This window comes from Pempheris klunzingeri, chromosome 6, assembly GCF_042242105.1.
Source record: "Pempheris klunzingeri isolate RE-2024b chromosome 6, fPemKlu1.hap1, whole genome shotgun sequence".
Taxonomy (NCBI): domain Eukaryota; kingdom Metazoa; phylum Chordata; class Actinopteri; order Acropomatiformes; family Pempheridae; genus Pempheris; species Pempheris klunzingeri.
This window is the reverse complement of record NC_092017.1, coordinates 959136-978062: the sequence shown is the minus strand read 5'-3', so window position 1 is coordinate 978062 and position 18927 is coordinate 959136.

Below are 18927 nucleotides of genomic sequence, written 5' to 3'. Positions count from 1 at the left end.
TTCCACTGTGGACGTTCAAAATGAAGAGAGCTGAGGTCACTTTATGTATTACAAGCTTACAAGGAAAGTATCCACAGTCTACACTGTATGAAGAGCGCCTCCTACAACAGCTAGTATCCGTTATGGGGGTGTTTGTCTGACCGATAACAAAAATATATCACCGCTGTCAGACACAGAGGCATCAGGCTTAGACAAAGATACTACACAGGTGGTGAGAGTGAGTCAATATGTGTCATAAAAAAAACATCCCAACATATATATATGTTTGTATATGTGGTCTCAGAAACCATTGGGAGGATTGCTATAACATTTGACATTCATGGTTCCCAGAGGATGAATCCTAATGACTCTAATGATTGCCTGACTTTTCTACTAGCTACCATGAGGCTGCTGTTTGAGTGAAACCAACAACTATCGGACAGGTCGCCCTGGAGTGTACTATAGACCTCCTTTGTGCCCGGAGGGTGAATCCTAAGCACTTTGGTGGTCTCCTGGCTTTTCCTCTAGCACCACCAGCAGGTTGATACGTGGGGTTCAGAATGACATGCCATTCAACAGTGAGATGTGGTGCAGGCAGTCGCGCTCTCTGTGAACTTCATATTCTGCCGACATCAGATCAGAGTTCTATTTCTCCAGGAGTTTGGTTAATCTCCCTGACAGTTTAGTTTTCTTTACGATGAGCATTAAAGCCTCGCAGAGCTGCTGGTGCAGATGTAGACTTGGCCCTATTGTTAGCAGTCCGGAATCTGGGAAGGTTTTCCCTCAGCCGCGTTCTCAGCCAGAGCAGTAAAAGATTGAGGAAATATTTTGCAATTGGCACACATATGCAAACAACTTAGTAAACCTTAAAGGAAAGCAGCGCTGTCTGGTATCAGTATGCATTTGGTACGTGGAAATATGGCGCTATTTCCAAACATTTTCAGAGTGATGATTATGCAAATCTAGACTGTGTCACAGGTCAACTGTATCCACCTTTGCTGTTATTCTTGTATACATCTCTCTCGCTCTTTGTCCACACAAGACCTCTATTTGTCTGCTTTTTGGAACTAATGTAGCATTAGCAGGAGTGTATTACAGAGCTGTTCCGCTCAGGCCTTTTTTTTTTTTACAGGCAGTTGTATCTCCATATTCTCCCTGCCTTTGCTTTGATGCCTCATTCCTGATTATTCTCCTTTCACCCAAACACATTTTCTGTTTAATGCATTTGTCCTTACCTTAATGCATTTATTTTCCCTGGGCAGGCTAAGGCATGGGCTGTTTGGGCTCCATGTATTGATTGTTGTGGGGAATTTGATGCCTAGAGACTTGCTGTTCTGCTCTCCTCTTCTCTCCTCCACCCCAGGGGAGTTTTAAATGGAAACACATTACTATGAATCAAACAGCAGGGAGCTCCATGATTGATAGCATTGCTTACCATTTACTAGTCACTGTCTGCAGATAAGCCCTGAATTTATGGAGTATTGGAAATCCTTGCCGCTGCTACATGCGGATTAGAGTGAAGAACAGCTCCCCCCGTACTGCAACTGGAGTCACATAGTTAACAGCTTAAGTGGAAAGCAAGGGAGCCCATTTTATTGTTTATCAAAATAATATTCAGTGGGTTTGGAGTGGTACTGTAAATGGAATGGAGACACACTTGGAGGATGGTGTCTCTGGCTGTGTGTGTGTGTGTGTGATTGAGGTGTGAGCGGTCATTTGCTTTTACCTCTCCCTCCAGCTCATTCTAAGTGCATCTCAGCAAAGCATTGGCTGACGAGCCACCGTGACTTTGCTCACCTTAAAAATTGCTGTTGCAAATCAGTTAAGGTAAATGGACCGAGGCCACATGCTGGTACTCAGTGTGTGGGGGAATATTTGGCTGAAATCCCAACATGAGTGCATTATTAAGAAATGCAGTGACCTCGGTGCTTATACCTCAAAAACAAATTGCAGACCTGTGGTTGTACGCTTTAAAGCAACTAACCCACTTTTTTCCATCTGAGTTTTTATAAGCCCGTTTCAGCTAAATGGGACGAGGCTTTGTTCGTCACAACTGCATGCAGACTTATGCTTTTGTACTTCAGAACCGACGTAAAATCCTCCATTTCTTTTGACCATAGAAACTGGGTCAGGACCTCGGCACTTGAGTTGTACGTCTTGTGTGTGATAGAACAGCTGCACTTCTATTCCAATCAGTCAAGCTAGGTTTGTCATGCCCTGCACATTAACGTTAAGTCTGTTTTCTTCTATTTTCTTCTGTGTTATGCACATAACAGCAGTGAGTTTGTGTTGGGCTCTGAGCACTGGTGACCTACACTCAAGGCTGTGTCCGAACGCATCCTGTGTAAAGACAGACAGACAGACAGATGACTGAAGATGACTGCTTTGCATTGCAGGCACTGCGTTAGAAGCAGTGAATTTCTGCTCTACAGAACCAGCTTATGGACCCTGGTTCTTGTGCTTTACTGGATCAAACTACCTGACCACTGTTTTTGTACTTAACTAATCTGCAGACTTTAGGATTTGTAACTCAACAAGGAAAAAGACCTAAGCTTTAATGTCTTACACAAAGCTTGCAAGACCTCAGCATTTATACATAAAATGCAGCTGAATGATCGGCGTTTGTCTGAAGCAGTTCACAGACTTTGGCTTAACTTTGCCTCGTCTGGCTTAGATCCAAAACCAGCAAGTGTGACAGGTTGAAGGAAAGTGATGATAAAAAGGGTCTGATACAAGTTCAAGAGTAAATCCTGCAGCAAGGGTAAAAGATCACACAGCTGTGAGGGATAATTCATGAGCTTAAAAGCTGATTAAAAGGTAAAAACACTCATTGTGTTTAAAAAGTGTTGAAACTGAAAGATCACTATTTTATTTTATTTTTTTCTATCTCATTATTTGTTGTTAAAAACTGAGCTGTGGTAACATTATCAGTGATCTGCAAAGTAGCCTTGACCTGGGAGTCTGAGATCGATTGCTTCTGTCTCCGCCCACTTAGCTCCACCCACTTAAATCGCGTGAGTTTTCCTCATTGGGCTGAAAGTCCTCATTGGGAAAACAACAGGTGATCACTCTGTGATTACTTCTCCCCGTTTTCAGGTAGGTGGACGGTGTTTTGCACCGGTAAAACGGTCATAATTATTCTCGAAATGTTCAGAGTGTTTCAGGAGTGTTTTTGATACATTTTGAGAAAGTTAGAGAGAAGTTTGCCAGGAATGCTAATGTGTATCTGTGAGCTCATTAGCATAGCACCACTCATCATTACGGGAAGTGAGTCCGCCATCTTGTAAATCCACTTGCACTCATGAGATACTCAAATGTCAAATGTACTTCACCCAGTTGCATTTGTGTCATTTATTTAATAAGTTTTTATGAGTTTTGCCAGAGTTTATCAAGCTAAAGCTGCATAATATTGAGCAGAAACTGTAGAGATTCACGAGATTACAGAGGGTTTGTGATGCAGCACGTTCATCCTGCTACGTAGCTGTGTTGTCTGTAAACTGTGTCTATATGTGAGTATTCATTCGAGTGAAGGGAACGACACGTCTTTTATATCCGAGCAGTTTTAAGAGCGCTTCAGTTTTCACACGTAAGAAGCAGACAGCCGTCTGTTTGTTGACCCTGCTGCACCTCAGAAGCAGCTTGTAATCTCAGTTTTTGGGGGTTTACAGACCTGTTTTCACACCTCAGGAGCAGCTTTTTTTTTTTTTTTTAAAAAGCATTTTAGAGATCTGAGCTTTCATTATTCAACAGCAGCTTTGAATTACTTGTCATTCACCACTAACAGTTCACAGACCTCAGATTTCCAGACTTTAGCTCTCACAGGTGAGATCAAGTGAATAGGCTCCATTTTCTCTTCCTCACACAACCTTTTTTTTTTTTTTTTATCGCTCAAAGAAAGGGAGTTGTTATGACTTCATCTCAAACCATGATCTTTCCTTGTACCTAACCGTGTTGCTTTTGTGCCTACACTTTTTTTTTTTTGGTGCCAACTAAACATTAACCATAGCAGTGACACACCATAAACCTTTGGTTTTTACTCTTATATTTGTTCTTCCAACAGTGATTCGTAGCAGTTATTGGAAGGCACAGTCAAACAATGTCATCCTGAGGATAGTGGCACCAGATCAGAAAACCATCAACTACAATAATGAAGAGGGCGTAGCTTCCAGGCCGGGGACTTAAACCTGCATTCTTTTCAGTGGCCGGCGACTCCACTGGCTCCAAAAAGAAGTTTGGTTGCATGGACGTCTATGGGAAGAGATGTTTACCTCGGTGAACATTTTGCCAATGATTTAATGAACTCAGTTACTAGTTTCAAGTCCTTTTTTTTTATATTACAGCATGATTTGTAAATTATGTTATACCCAATGTTATGGTCCCATTCAGAGGAAAACACCATAAAACAGGGTTTGCTTTAGGGGCAGGGCTTCCTTGTGGCTAACCACGCAGATGTGGTCTTCAACAACAAGATGGCACTCACAAACTTTTATTACTAAATATTATTAAATTGTTTTTCATAGTGATGTTTTACAGACAAACACAATCCCTTCCTGGGTTACATTTACAGATAATGTGAATGAAGCACTACATGAATACACCACCTGGTGGTACATTAGCACCCCAGCAGCTTCCTCCAACAATCCAAAGGCTTTAGGTTAATTGGTGACTCTAAATTGGCCGTCCAGTTGTGAGTGTGAGCGTGAACGGCTGTCTGTCTGTACGTGTCAGCCCTGTGATTGCCTGGCGACCAGTCCAGGGTGAACCCCTGAATCAGCTCCAGTGACCCTTAAGGATAAGACAAATGAAACACGTATGTAATTAATTGCAGAAAACGAAGGAAAGACATTGTCAGTGAGCATCTGACTGATACATTCAGTATCGTAACTGCTAAGTCTGTTAATATACAACATTTCCTCGCTCTGTTGATAGAAAACAGAATTTGAACAGCAACACATTTGCCTCTAAACATACGTGCTTTTGCAAAGTAGTTTTGTATGAACATAATTTCTAGGAGACAAAGCTAAATGAATACATAAACTATAGGCAGGTATTATGAAAAGTGGATGTAGAATAAGGGTTGAAAAAGGTCACCCAACCTGAGCCATGGATTGTCTGATATCACCGTTCTGATATATGTTGATATGAAGCAGAGCTGTCACACCTCAGGTTAGTGTACGACAACAGGGAGCCTGGAATAAATGGACAGAACCAGTCAAAAGTTTGGGCACACCTTTCCATTCAATGGTTTTTCTTTATTTTTATCTCTTTCTATACTGTAGATTAATATTGAAAATATCAGAACAATGAAGGAACACCTATAGAATTATGTAGTAAACAAAAAAGTGTTAAACAAACCAGAACATGTTTTATATTTCAGATTCTTCTAAGTAGCCATCTGCTGCTTTGATGACAACACACTCTGCATTCTTCAGTAAGCGTCATGAGGTCTGTAAGCTGCTTCATGAAGCACCAGACTATAATGTATTACTATTATTGCTAAAATGCTTTACCTAGCTCCACTGCAATTTCCGGAATGGTGTAGCGCTCAGATTGACAGTAAAGTTGAGCAGGTAGCCTGGAGGTCGACTGATCAAAGTCCCGCCGCGGCTGCACTTGGAGCCATCGGAGCTGCTTTCATCATATTAATGTCCCTCTTCACTGTGACAACACATTTGATTTGCACACGCTGATATTCAACAAGTCACTTTACATCTACATTGTACCAGCGCATCACACACGGGGGGCTATTTCTGTGCTGCGGACCTTATTATGGAACATGACTTAATTTTCCTTGACACAAAGCCAATTCAGGCACCCACCCAGTGTGATGGCGGCAGGGTAGCTGTGGGAGTGGGTGGTATTAGGAGTTAAAAAGACCACGGCTGAGGGGAAAATAGCCATCAGTCTTTGTGGTGGGAGGGAGAGCACATAGCATAGCCCATCACTTCTGCTCCCTGAGAGACTTATTACAGAGGCAGGCCAGGGCGAGAGCTGGTAATTAATTTGAGGAGAACTGATATTGGTTTTGATGCACCAGAGACTGACAACACTGGTGCCTGTGCGCATGGCTCTGTGTGTGTGTGTGTGTGTGTGTGTGTGTGTGTGTGTGTGTGTAAAAGAACAGGAAAAGGTTCAAGAGGAAGAGCAGGGAGAGGAAGATGACGGAGGGAGCGGTGAGGGAAAAGGAAGGGAAATGACAGAAGCACCTCAGCTCTAGCTTGCAGCTAACGTCAAAGCTCTTCTACAAAGATAGCCATGGCGATGCATATTTATGCCTCGTCTCTTATCCCCAGCCCCCCCTGCTCCTCTGCAACTCATACACCCATCTTTTGCTCCCGTCTCTCTCTCTCTCTCTCTCTCTCTCTCTCTCACATCTATCTATCTTTACAGCCATCTCCCTCCCGCTCCTCTCTCTTGTCCTCCTCTCTTCCTCTGTCATTCAAGGCAGTTTGTTTGCAGCCTGTTTTCCATCAGCCCACCTATTTATAAAGCTCCTGGAATGCACCGCAGCAGCATAATTACAGTTTTAAGCAATTGCGGAGATTGAAGGGAGCACAGAATTTGTGTACTTACTCATGCAAATCCACAGTTGGGTTACAACTGAGGACAAATTCAAGATTGTTTTGTAAAGACTGAAGAAGAATGAGGAAATAAATTGGAAAAGACCAGATTAAAAATGGATTTATGATATTGGTGTTACTCAAGCCTTTTCATGGTGTCCTGGACACAGGTGTTTCAGCAAATGAAACTTCACACCTGAGGTGGTAAAAAAAAAAAAAAAAATGCTATCTTTCGATTGAAATATATTTGCCATTGTTCACTTTCATTATTAGTAGAAAGATTGTCTCAAGACTGAATCTTCACAATAACCTCGTCAATATGTGGATAACAAAGTTATGTTTTGTCTTGAAGAGAAAGAAGAGTTAATACAAAGAGAAATGATTCCCTTAAATTGCCTAATTAGGAAATACAGGTACAAGACAGCTTAGATTGCTACAGTAATTTAATGAAGTAAAGCACAAACAGGCATTTACACTTGTCAGTTAGAGTGTCTCATATCCAGATAAAAACCAGATGAGATTAATCTCACCTTAACAGTTTATTTACAACAATTAGAATCAGAGGGTTAGCGAACAGCTTTCCTGACACACACTATTCATGAACTACGAGAGAGACCAAACGTTCATCTTCTCCACAGTTGTTATGTTATTATGGTGATGTATAAATCACTGGAGTTGTTCCTTGTTGCAAAAGGGAATAAGTTCAGGGTAAGTTCAGCTGCCATTATTACTACGTTCAGAAGAGACGGACCTTTTTTTCAGACATTGTTTATGTGTCTTGGGGTGGACGGATGTACTGTATGCATGAATACCGGCGTCAAATCTTAGCTGCATTTACACTTTGCTATTTTAAAAAAATTTAATAGCTATTTGATTTACCCAAGATGCAATAATTGACCCAATGTAAATGGGATCATAAATCCAGGATATGTGTTCTGCAAGTGCATTTCCGCTAAAGGAACTGTTCCATAACTAGCGCACTGGCATGCAGTGGAGCGTCCAGTGAACATCAGGGGTAACAAAAAGGCCGCAGCACACACCAGGTTAAAAATGCACAGTACTATTACAGTACAGAAACTTCCTGTTCCACCACATGCTTCTTGCACTGAGCGCTGTAGAAAACATGCTTTCATAATTATCATTCATCACTCACCATGCAGTAGTGTGAATTAGACAATTCTAAGTTGCAAGATCCCTCACCTCAAACATGCCTGTAGAAATGGGTTTCGATTGATGTCCTCCCTCCTGAATCTAACTTTCATCCACACCAACTGTTCACAGCACAAACATCCAACATCCATCACCCTCAGCACTCGGTTTAACTACGCTGGGGCGCTGTCTGACATCACAGCAGAGACGGAAGCATCCTGTCAAAATGGTCATTAATTAAAGCTCCAATACTTTCATGAAGCAGCAGGTAAGGGAACAGAAAACTCTTCCCTTTTCCTTGATATTCTAACACACCACTGCTCTCCAGAGGTGCTACCACTTCCACTTGGTACTAAATGCCAACTGTCACACAAGAATTGCAGCAGAATCTGTAACCGTCAACATTTTCATAATGGAGACTTGCAGTATGTTTGAAAGTGTGGGAATCATTCCTTTAACAGTTTAGCAGCGTTTCACAGATTTCACGTCTGTAAAGAATCTTAAAGTTAAGGATAATGTATTCATCCATCCATTTGTTCATTCATACATTGATTCTTTCCCTCCCTTCCAGGAGGACATGGGACCAGAATTGTATCCCAGCATGTGTTGGGAAAGAAAGCAGGTAGAAGCCCAAGAGCTCGTCACGCAGCTCTGTGGCTTTAATGGTGAATTTCCTGTCCAGTTTGATTGACCTGATTTCAGTTCATTTGAAGAGGACTGTTTCCCCAAACTGTTAATTTTCACATTTTAAATTCAGTAACAAACCATTCCTCTATCGTTGTCTCACTCTCCCACCATCTCATTCTTTTATTTTATAAATTGTGCATCTAAGACAGGGCCCATGGTAGCGGTGAAACTAGGTCCTGAGCTTCAAATAGCAGCCCACTCTATCCCAGGGGTCCACAGCCAAGGAAAGGCCAAGAGAAACGAAGAGACACACACACACACACACACACACACAGAGCGAGAGAGAATGAGAGATAGAGGGCAAATTGTTTGATGAAAATTAATATTTGTCATCTGGTGCAACAGACAATACCCTGTGGACACATACAGTACAACCGGCATTGTTTGAATACGTTTTCTTTTGAAGATATCACAGCATACCTGTGTCTCAGCATAGTCAGGAGAATTTGGTTACTGAGGTGTGTGTGCGTGTATGTGCGTGTGTGTGTGTGTGTGTGTGTGTGTGTGTGTGTGTGCACATAAGCCCTGTACATTTTCTTTGATGTGCTTTGGGACTGCTGGCTATTTCCCACTTTGTTTCAGTCCTTTACCGGGACCTTATTGTTCACCAGGCTGTGTGATGTCATATGCAGTGTGTGTGTGTGTGTGTGTGTGTGTGTGTGTGTGTGTGTGTGTCTTCTCCTGCTGCTGCTACAGAACTCGCCATTGCTTTGTCCTTCCTCATTGTACCACAAAAGTAAACCAATCTTCTGCTGCAAATTCACTTCTCTTTTATGAAATTTGAAGATGCACGATAGCTGTGGAAGTTGTAAGCACTGTCGGCGTCAGCATGTGGCTTTGAGCTCACACTGAAAAATTACACCGAAATAATATGAAACACTCAATATTTCAGCATCTATGATTATAGAGACACTTCTTTTTGTTTTTCTTTTCTTTTTTAAACTGTAACATGTCCATTGACCTGACAGAAAATATTCTAATAGTTCTCAGACAAGCAACATCTGAATCCACTGATTAGAAAATTTGGTCAAACGCCCATCCCATGCACAACTTTGCTTTAAGAATTTGCAAGAAGTACACATGATAACATAAATATTATAGGTTTTCAAACTTCACTTTCAACGACACAGGGCCTATATACAAAACAGGGCGCTGTGTATACGAGAACTTTTTTTTCGTAATCAAGCAAGTTTGCTATTAATCAACATCATCACGTACTGATTGCTACAGGGAGTCCTTAAGAACGGGGAGCGGTAGGTTCCCTAATAATAATAATAATAATAATAAAATACATTGATGTAGCTCTTCTCTTTACATTACAAAGTGCTTTACAAAACAAAAAATAGAAAATAAATAGACAAGATGGTTAAGATGCGAATAAAACCACAGGACATAAGCACATAGTTAGATAAAATAATTAAATGAATAGAAATAAGACAAATAGGGACAGGACACATAAAAACACATCAAATGTTACCAAAAGCTTTCACAAAGAGAACATTTTAAGATAACATTTTCAAAAAGCAAGAGACTTAATGTGCCTGTTCAGTAGGCAGAGAGTTCCATAGTGTGAAAGAACAGTCTCCTCCATCTTAGATTCCTCTTTGAATGAATGATGTGTGAATGAGGATGTAGTGTAAAAGCGCTTTGAGTAGTCAAAATAACTAGAAAGGTGCTCTACAAATACAGACCATTTACCATTTAATAGCAAAGACTGATCCCTGTTTGTCACCAACTGTGACAGTGGATTAACTAGCAGGGCTCCAGTTTAAAACGGTAAAAATATGACTGAAGCTCAGTTTTGACATTAACATCAAAACAGAGGTTTGAATCAAACATCATCCTAATATTTCTAGTGGCCTGCTTAATATCATTTCACAACCCATCAAGATTAATACCACCAGAGCAGATGAAATATGGGGTACCGAATAAAATTACTGAATTCTCATAATTGAATTTGAGGAAATTTTGTGATATCCAGGATTGGACATCAAAGAGGCAAGTTGTTAAGTGAGCTAGACCGCTAGGTTCAGTAGGTTTTATTGACAAATATAACTGATTTCCATTAGCATAAAAATGGTAAAACACATAATGATTATGAATAACTTGGCCAAGTAGCAACATGCATACAGAAAACAGAAGGGGGACAAGAACAGAGCCTTGAGGGCCATCAGAAGTTGAGCCGTTGAGAAAGCAAAGTTACTCAAAGTGATGTAAAATTTCAGGTTGTGAGCCGAGCCTTTGTTGCCTCATCACACGGCTCTGTGGCTTTTATGGATGCAATAGGACATTGTGATCAACAGTTACAAAGGCAGTGTTTAAATCTAAAACAGCTCAAATCGAGGAATCGCCTCTGTCTACATTCAACAGCAAGTCCTTCCCTTGGGCAGTTGCCCCCTTTGCCTAATTGGTAATCTGGCCTTCATCATGTCAGCCAGAGCCGAGACAATGAATGACTTTTAAAGCATAGATATCAAAACCTCTGGTTGTCTTTGTAAATGTGAGTTTTTGCTGCATTTTATGTTTTATTTCATTGCAATATGAGTTTCTTTCTTTTCTGTTTGAAGACATGATTTAAAAAGGATTTGTGTTTATTTTGCGTGCTTATGAGAGCACTCATTTCAGGCCTGTGCTCAATTCAGGAATCGTTTATTTTGGGTGTGAACTGTTGACCCACTTCCTATCTCTCCTCTGCTCTGTGACGCATTTGCACAGATCAACATCCCATAATGCCAACCTGCCTCAGTGTCTCCTTAGAGTAGCATAGCAGCCTTTAAACAGGGGTTACCGTGGAGACCACAGCAGTGCCAGGGGCAGCAGCAGCAGCCACTGGCTCATTCTGGTTGACATTCAGACAAGCCCCTCAAGTACACACACACACACACACACACACACTAGAGAACTCTGTTACATGAGTACACAACCACACAGTTGCCCCCACATGTGGTGTATATACATGCATCCTTGAATATACAGAGCCGAGACACATGCACATACAGCCAGATCGATGACACTGTCCAAAGCAGGCCTTGCATTATTAATGGTGTGGCAGCAGCGTTTTAACACAGCAGACTCAGCAGGAGGATACTGGTGCCCAACAGACTGATCACAGCACATTTAAGCTTATGCATATGTGCTTTCCCCCCCCCAGTAAGGATACCTTGTTTTTGCATAACAAAAATCCAATTTCCATAGCAATATTCTTGTGTCACATGTCATCTAGTTGTCACTTCGATGTTAGATTCATTTTGTCATTTAGAGAGACGAGTGTGGGCTGGTTGTAACGAAGCGTTGGAGGAAGAGTGTGACAGCACTGTCAACAGCACAGTTATGGGGATGGATATCCGATTTAATGCATTTTATTATGCCGATCTATGGCATGTTCAATACATCTTATTGTTGGTCAGAAAATTGGATCATCGAATAATAATAACCTATACAGTAGCAGTGAGGTAATACAACAAGACGCTGCACAAGTAAGCATGAACTGAGGAAATGGAGAGAAAAATGTGGAGAGACATAGATTAGCATTAGCCGGGAGATGAAAAACCGGTGGAAAATCAAGGCAAGAATTGCTGTAACACTTCAGTCTTCATTGGCAGTAATGACACAAAGACTGAATACAAAGCAAAATTTACAAAGCACAGTGCCACAATTGCATGCACTGTCAATCAAAAGACATGTAATATTGCTGTAAGCCTGTGGCTCCCCACTGGACCGTCATGGTAACAATAAAAGACATATGGTTAAGGTTCTGAAACTGTTGCAGTTTGGTTAGGTTTAAACACTAAATCTACTGAAATATATTTAAGAAAAGGTGAAGGTTTGGTTGAAAATAGAAAAAGTCACTCACTTAAGCTTCACTTTTGGATACACATGACATAAATCCCAGTATCCTATGTCAAAGTCCAGAGTTCGAGCCATGCAACCACATGCACACTTCTAGTGCTATTGTACACTACATTGCCATTTAGCATCTTATATAGACACAGAAAGTTTGTCTCATACAAATACTAAAGGGTGTGTTGTGCGTTGGTATCAAATGCCAAAGGAAGTGACAGGCTGGCGTATTTGATGCCATGTGAGCGAGAATAGGCCGGCTAACAACATGCTGCCCTTTTAATTCTATGTAGCAATGGAAAAGTCAAAGGTTTCTGTAAATTCATACGTGCTTCATAATATCCCAGAGTGCTTAGAGGCTGCACGCTGGCCTATGTTTCACAGTACTGAGGTTGTGATAGAAAGCCACTGACTCACCTGTGTGACTGAGCTAGAATTGTTTTAACGGCGGTTAAACAGAGGCGTGCGTGTGAAATGTCACTCAAAGTGACAAACCCACAAAGAAATATCAGGCAACTGCTCTTTCTGAAAAGTGTCCAGCGGATCACTTAACAGCAAGTGGGCAAAGTTAGCGACAAAGTACAGAAAACAGTGGAACATTTAGCAGCTACACAGACTGATATTTTTCTTAGCAGTTGGTGGGGTGAGGACAGAGAATTACCACCTATCCTAGCACCTCTACAGAACTCTTTACAGCCTTTGTGCTCACTGTTTTGGCTCTGTGTCATTCGGATCAGCCTTGTTCCCAGCAGCTGCAGGCAACGTTTTCTAGCAAGGCCAGCTCGTGGAAAACCGCCTCAATCACCACAGACAAGGGCGGCGAACATAGAGGGTAAATTAGCAGCCAAAGAACCAGATATAGGACAGAAAGACCGGGGGAGTCGACGGGGGAGTAAATATTGGATTTGCTGTTCTTGTGTGGCCAGAACCATGGCTCCTAATTAATGCTTATATTACTCTGTGTCTGCTGGATGTGTAAATAGGCAATTGATTAAGAAAATGTTAGTGGAGCTCTTCTACCACTGAAGTGACCAATATCGGTGACTGATGCGGCATTAAGCAATGCTTTCATGCTTTTTATCCTTCATATGAGTCCTTTCTACCTTTCATACAGTGACAGTGACAAAGACACCACAAGACTGATGAGCCAGTAATGCACTTACAACTCCTTACCTTTCAGCAGGGAGAGACTGAGTCATACTTACAGTGGGATGACTCATATGGAGGAAAGTGAATTTATGAACCACGTGACTGCTCTGTCATCTGGACTCCAGGGGGGTCTTGTTCTGACCCAGTGGGGTTGAACTGATGTCAGAGCCGATGGATTCATCATTAGATGTTCAGGGTTTTATTTTTTACTTTTGGGGGTGGTGTTTCGGATGTCATTCCTGCTACCAAAGTGCACATCCATTGCACTGAGCTCTCATGATCGGCCTGGGTGCTTTCTTGTTGGGGGAAAAAAAAAAAAAAACCTTCATTTCTGCCCACCAGTCTCGCAGACTTCTCCTCTCACTGTTGCCGTTTTTCCTCTTTACCTTTTCCTTCTTGAATCCATTTTGTAAAATGACTCTGATGTCTGTAAATGCAAATGCCCGCTCCGTGTACTAAAGTTAGACATCCCCTGCCAGGAGAAGATTAGGTGGAGCAGACTCAGCTGGAAACAGGCAGAAGCCTAAAATTAAGATTGTGCTGTGAACAGGAAAGGTGTGGAGGTTACAGGGAGGTGGATTCAAGTGTGACAACTTAGATTTAGCTCTTATTTCATGCAAAGAAGTTTTCTTCTTGAGTGAGGTTTTCAATTTCACTGAAGGGTCTTCTATTTTTAACAAATACAAAACCTCTTTGGTCTTGCCTTGTGCCACCAGAGATGAAAATTTGCCATTTTGAACAAGAAGTTTAAGCTGACAGCTCCTGATTCATCCTGCCACTTGTTAGTGTTGATTCATTGTATTGTGCTATCTTTGTCTTTCACTCTCTAGATGTCTGTCCAAGGAGCTGCATTTAATTCGTGGTGAGAATGGAGCTCGGCTTTTACTCACACGTATTAAGATGCCTTATCCTGAGAAGCAGAAAGTAGTCTTATATATCTGAATGCACATCATAGCTTGAAATAACAATCCATGTTCTACAAACTCTATAGAAATCTAGTGTTTTTGGTGGGTCTGGTAATTCTTCATTGGAGGAATAAAAGACAAAGACGAATTGCGCTGCTTAAGGAAAAAAACAGCAACAGAAGTCAAAGCCAATGGAGTTTGTTATGTCTGTGTCATTGCAGGAGGTAGTGTGCTCTTTATCTAGCGAGGCGGAAAGTCAGGTGTTTGGGTGGTGGTGGATGGATGGACATGTAGCACCTCCGACTTTCATGCATAAGGTCAGAGTTCACATCTTGTCACGTGCAGTTAATGCTCGCCTCTCCGTTAAGCCTTACCAATGATACACTCTTGGTATCAAGCTTCACCACAATCTTCTCCTCATCTTAACCAGAGAGTTGTGATGTCATATCAAGGACACATTTCTGTTGAGCATGTCTACAAAGCCAGAGGGTTTACACCAAACATATCTACAAAACTTAATAAGTCAGTGTCAACGTATTTATTTTGTATTCTGACAACTCACTTGTGATTTAGCGTACATTTTACTCACTGTATTTATTTATCTCTTACTATAATATATTTACTTTAATTCAAAGCACTTAACAGTGAGAGCAAGACAGTGGTTATGATTTCATATCGTAGCAGGTTAGGAGTAACGTGCACGTCCAGTATTTTTGCAGGTGCGTTGAAGAAGAGCTCAATGTGTTTAAAAAAAAAGAAAAAAAAGAGACGTCTAAACATGAATTGGATCAATACATCACACTAACAAGCTATCTGCATGGGATACGTCTGTGTTTGAGCCGTCCACTCCTTACTGCCTGCACAACTCCCTCATGTTTTGGCGGGCTGTAACTCATTACCGTGCGTTCACCCTCCATTGGAAAGATGTACTTCTGACAGTGTGTAGTTATGGCATCACACTCGTCTGACAGAACAGATATCTATTCTATAAACGTCTTGGTTCACCTGTGCTTTTCCGACATGCTCAGTCGTGACGTCAGGCGTCTTTTCAGGCTTCGAGCGCTGTTTCTTTCATTTGTTACGACGACAGCGATTGTGCGATTGCTCAGGCCATTTGCCAAACACGTGAGAAAGCACCGCTATTGGGGCTGCAAGCTCGCAGCCTGTACAAGGTGAAGCATGGCAGTGTGCAAAAGTTTGGGTAAGAGTATGAGTTCTTCTTGGTGAGACACCGAACTGGCAATTTAACAAGGACACTCTCTCTCTAACTTCAGCCGAGTGTTTCGGTAGTCTAAATCGTAAAACGCGTGGGATGCAGGAGGCAAACCCCAGTCTCAGTCCTACAGCTTCATAAGCTTAACTTAGAACTCTCCCTAATGATTTAAAGTATTAAAGTATAACAGTTGTAACCTTTTGTGTAATTGTAAACTATAACATCGAGGACTATGGACAGCTGTGGATGTTATCTCAACTATTTTGTCACTATATTGACACAGGTTTCAGCATCGCCGCAGGCTGTTGTATCAACATCTATTCCATGTCAAATTATTTGCTAAGCTGTTGCTTAGTCTCTCATATGTGCACTTTTGCCATCTAATCCATATCTGAGTTAGTCCAAAAGCTGCGGGCATACAAAGGCTTGTGAGCTGCACTGGAGAAGATTGCAGACATTTGAGAGAGCCGGTTGTAATATTTTGTCATTTCACATTAAATGCTGTGCTCGGGGATCACAGTTGCAGTCAAGTCAAATTAATGGCAGGCAGCTCAAGAAGCAATGTGATCTTTCCACATCATACGGCTGATATTTTCTGTTCAAATCCAACACAATGGCTGCTGTTATTCTGGGACAGCTTTTGAATATTGAATTTCAAAGCACAGCTGTCTCCCACTGAGTCTGAGCTGGTAGAATTAAATCAACGGTGTTTTAGCGTTCACATTCCTTTCTGTGCTCTCTGATAATGCTCCTAATTTAGCACCTGTCAAAGTGTTTTATCTTTAGTGACCAATCGAGCGTGGTCTGTTTTAATTTTCAGCCCCATTGTAGTATTGTAAGATCCATTTCACAGAGCAAAACTCAGACATTTCGGGATGGAAGAATGAGAGATGGCGAGGGAGGGAGGGAGGGAGGGAGGGAGGGAGGGCAACCGCAGCAAGCTAAACTTATGAGTGCCACATTTTGAGCACCACTAACTCCCTACTGTAGATGGCTGTGTGCTCTGTGCATAGTTTCTATGAATGTGTATGAAGGAATATCACTGTTGCTATTGCTACTGTGCCGACCACACATTTCCTACACACACTCAATTATTTATTTCTAATCTATAACTTCATGTAATAATCTCATAGAACATGGAAGGTCATCTGAAAGTCATGCTTTAGTTGAACTACTGTTGTACACTGTGTGTCACGCATGCCTGAGCTTCATTTTAAAGCCCAAAAGGTTAAGAACTACTGATTTGGAAACAAATCACCACTGTGTGAAACTAAAAATGTCAAATACAATTACCTGCTGGATAATCTGTTTGATTGACAGGAGAAGTGCGTTGCGCAATCCAATTTGTACTGGCGTAAAGCTACTACTACTATGTGCAAATTAAATGTTGACCTTTGTGCACATTTAATTTACACTACGACAGGATTACTGAACTTACTCTGGAAAAATAAAAATAACGTGCAACAAACACCATCAAATGGAATAAGGATCGATAGACACTGTAATTAAGCCCACAGGTGATTTTTTTTTAGAACTCAGAATCAGAGTTCCATTAACCTTTTAAACAGGCATGTGACGTGCAACAGGTAGTACAATGTCAGACTGAACAATGGAGCAACTAAACTGGAACTGAGTTTGTCCAAAAGCAGTTCCTTTTTCATCCCTATGTCCTCACAGACGCTGTATCTGATGTGTAACACTGTGATCTCGTGTCTTCCATGTAGATACAAGACATTTCATATTTTGATTTTGTCATTTCTTCTTTATTTTTCACAGTCTGACGACATCTGTGTCCCCAGCAGCCCAACAAGAAGTAAGTGTCTCTCTCTTACTACATCCTGCATGAGCGGTTGACTTTCATAGGAACCTCTTGCCCAGTGTCTGCCCGCTCTCTGCTGCTTTACACTCAGCCCTTTTCTTGCTGCACAACACTGGAACAGATGCCCTTTTGTAACTCTGTCCTATTGTCGGCCTCTCTCCCTCTTTTTCTCCCTCCGCCTTTCGTTCCCACCCTCCCTCTCCTCCTCCTCCTCCTCTTCGTCCCGTTCATCTACTTTTCTCTTGTAAGCCTTTAATGGTGATTAGCTGTGTCATGCTGAATATGTCCCAGTGTCTCCTCTCCCTCTCTGGGAGTACAAGTGCTGTCACTGAACTCAGTCGTGCACTGTTAACTTAGCTATTGATTCAGCGCAGATGAATGGTTGGGATACAGTATGGGACTGTGGTCCAGGAATACAGGGCAGCTGTGTGTGTTTGTGCGGATGCCTGAGTGGACTCCTGTTACCAATGACGGAGCTGAATGTGACAGGGCTCTGGCTCCAACACACTGGTTGTTTCTTAATGTGGAGATACATTTGATAATGTAGGTGCACACACACACACACACACACACACACACACACACACACACACACACACAGTGAATTTGTTCTCTTAGATTCCCATCAAGGAGCCGGAACAGCGTTTTTCCAGTACAATAGGGGCTCAAGCTCCTTGAGCCCTCTTTAATACAAGACTTTACCCACTCAAATGTGTGGTTTAAGCACTTGACTGCATTGTGAGGCCGTGGGCAGTGAGCCAAATGTACAGTTGTTCTTGAACTTAATTACTCTTAATAAAAAAAAAAAAAAAGTAACAACGCATAGACATGTACTTACTAATATGTGCTAAGAGCAGCACGTTGGTGTGGTTAACACTTTTAAAGAAAGACAGAAGAAGACTTTCAACCAGAGAATTGTGGAGGAGGTTTGGGAGTGTGTGTACTTTACATTTTATTTTATGCTATTTTAACATTCAACATAACAAAAAATATTAATTAAAATATGATATTATAGCTACCACTCATTTTGTACATTATGATTTTAGATACAATATGATGGAGGAGGTTTCTGTTTTTTTCTTTTCTGGATTAAGACTTTCACATTTGACCTTGAACCACTGCCATTTAACAATTTTCATTCAAATTCAAATGTGCTTTTTTATTAAACATTTATTGTCTGGTAAACCTAAGAACTTAGATATAATGGTTCATTTGCCATTTTCTCATTCAGCCATTTCCCCTTTTTAATAGATAAAAAGTAGCTAGAATGGACCAAACTTCACAGTAAAACATTTGGTTGATGCTGTTCAACTTGAACTTTCTAATTCACAAAAACGCTGATTTGTTGACAGGAAGCTTCTCCCAGTGGATCTGCTCAGGGCACTTTGTACTGTGGGACCACATGTCAAGCTTTCAGAAAAAAAGACAGGGTTTCCAATAACTTCCGACTGGTGTGTGCCATTAAACCATTTTGAATGACAATAAAATATCATTTGTGCCAGTAAGACAGTGAAATGGGAGTTTACAGACTAATTAAGTTGTCCTTCATGCCTGTGTTTGGATGAGGCAGCCCCCTCCGCTGTTGGCCCTCTATGTAGTCTTATACTAAGAAAATGATCATCTTCT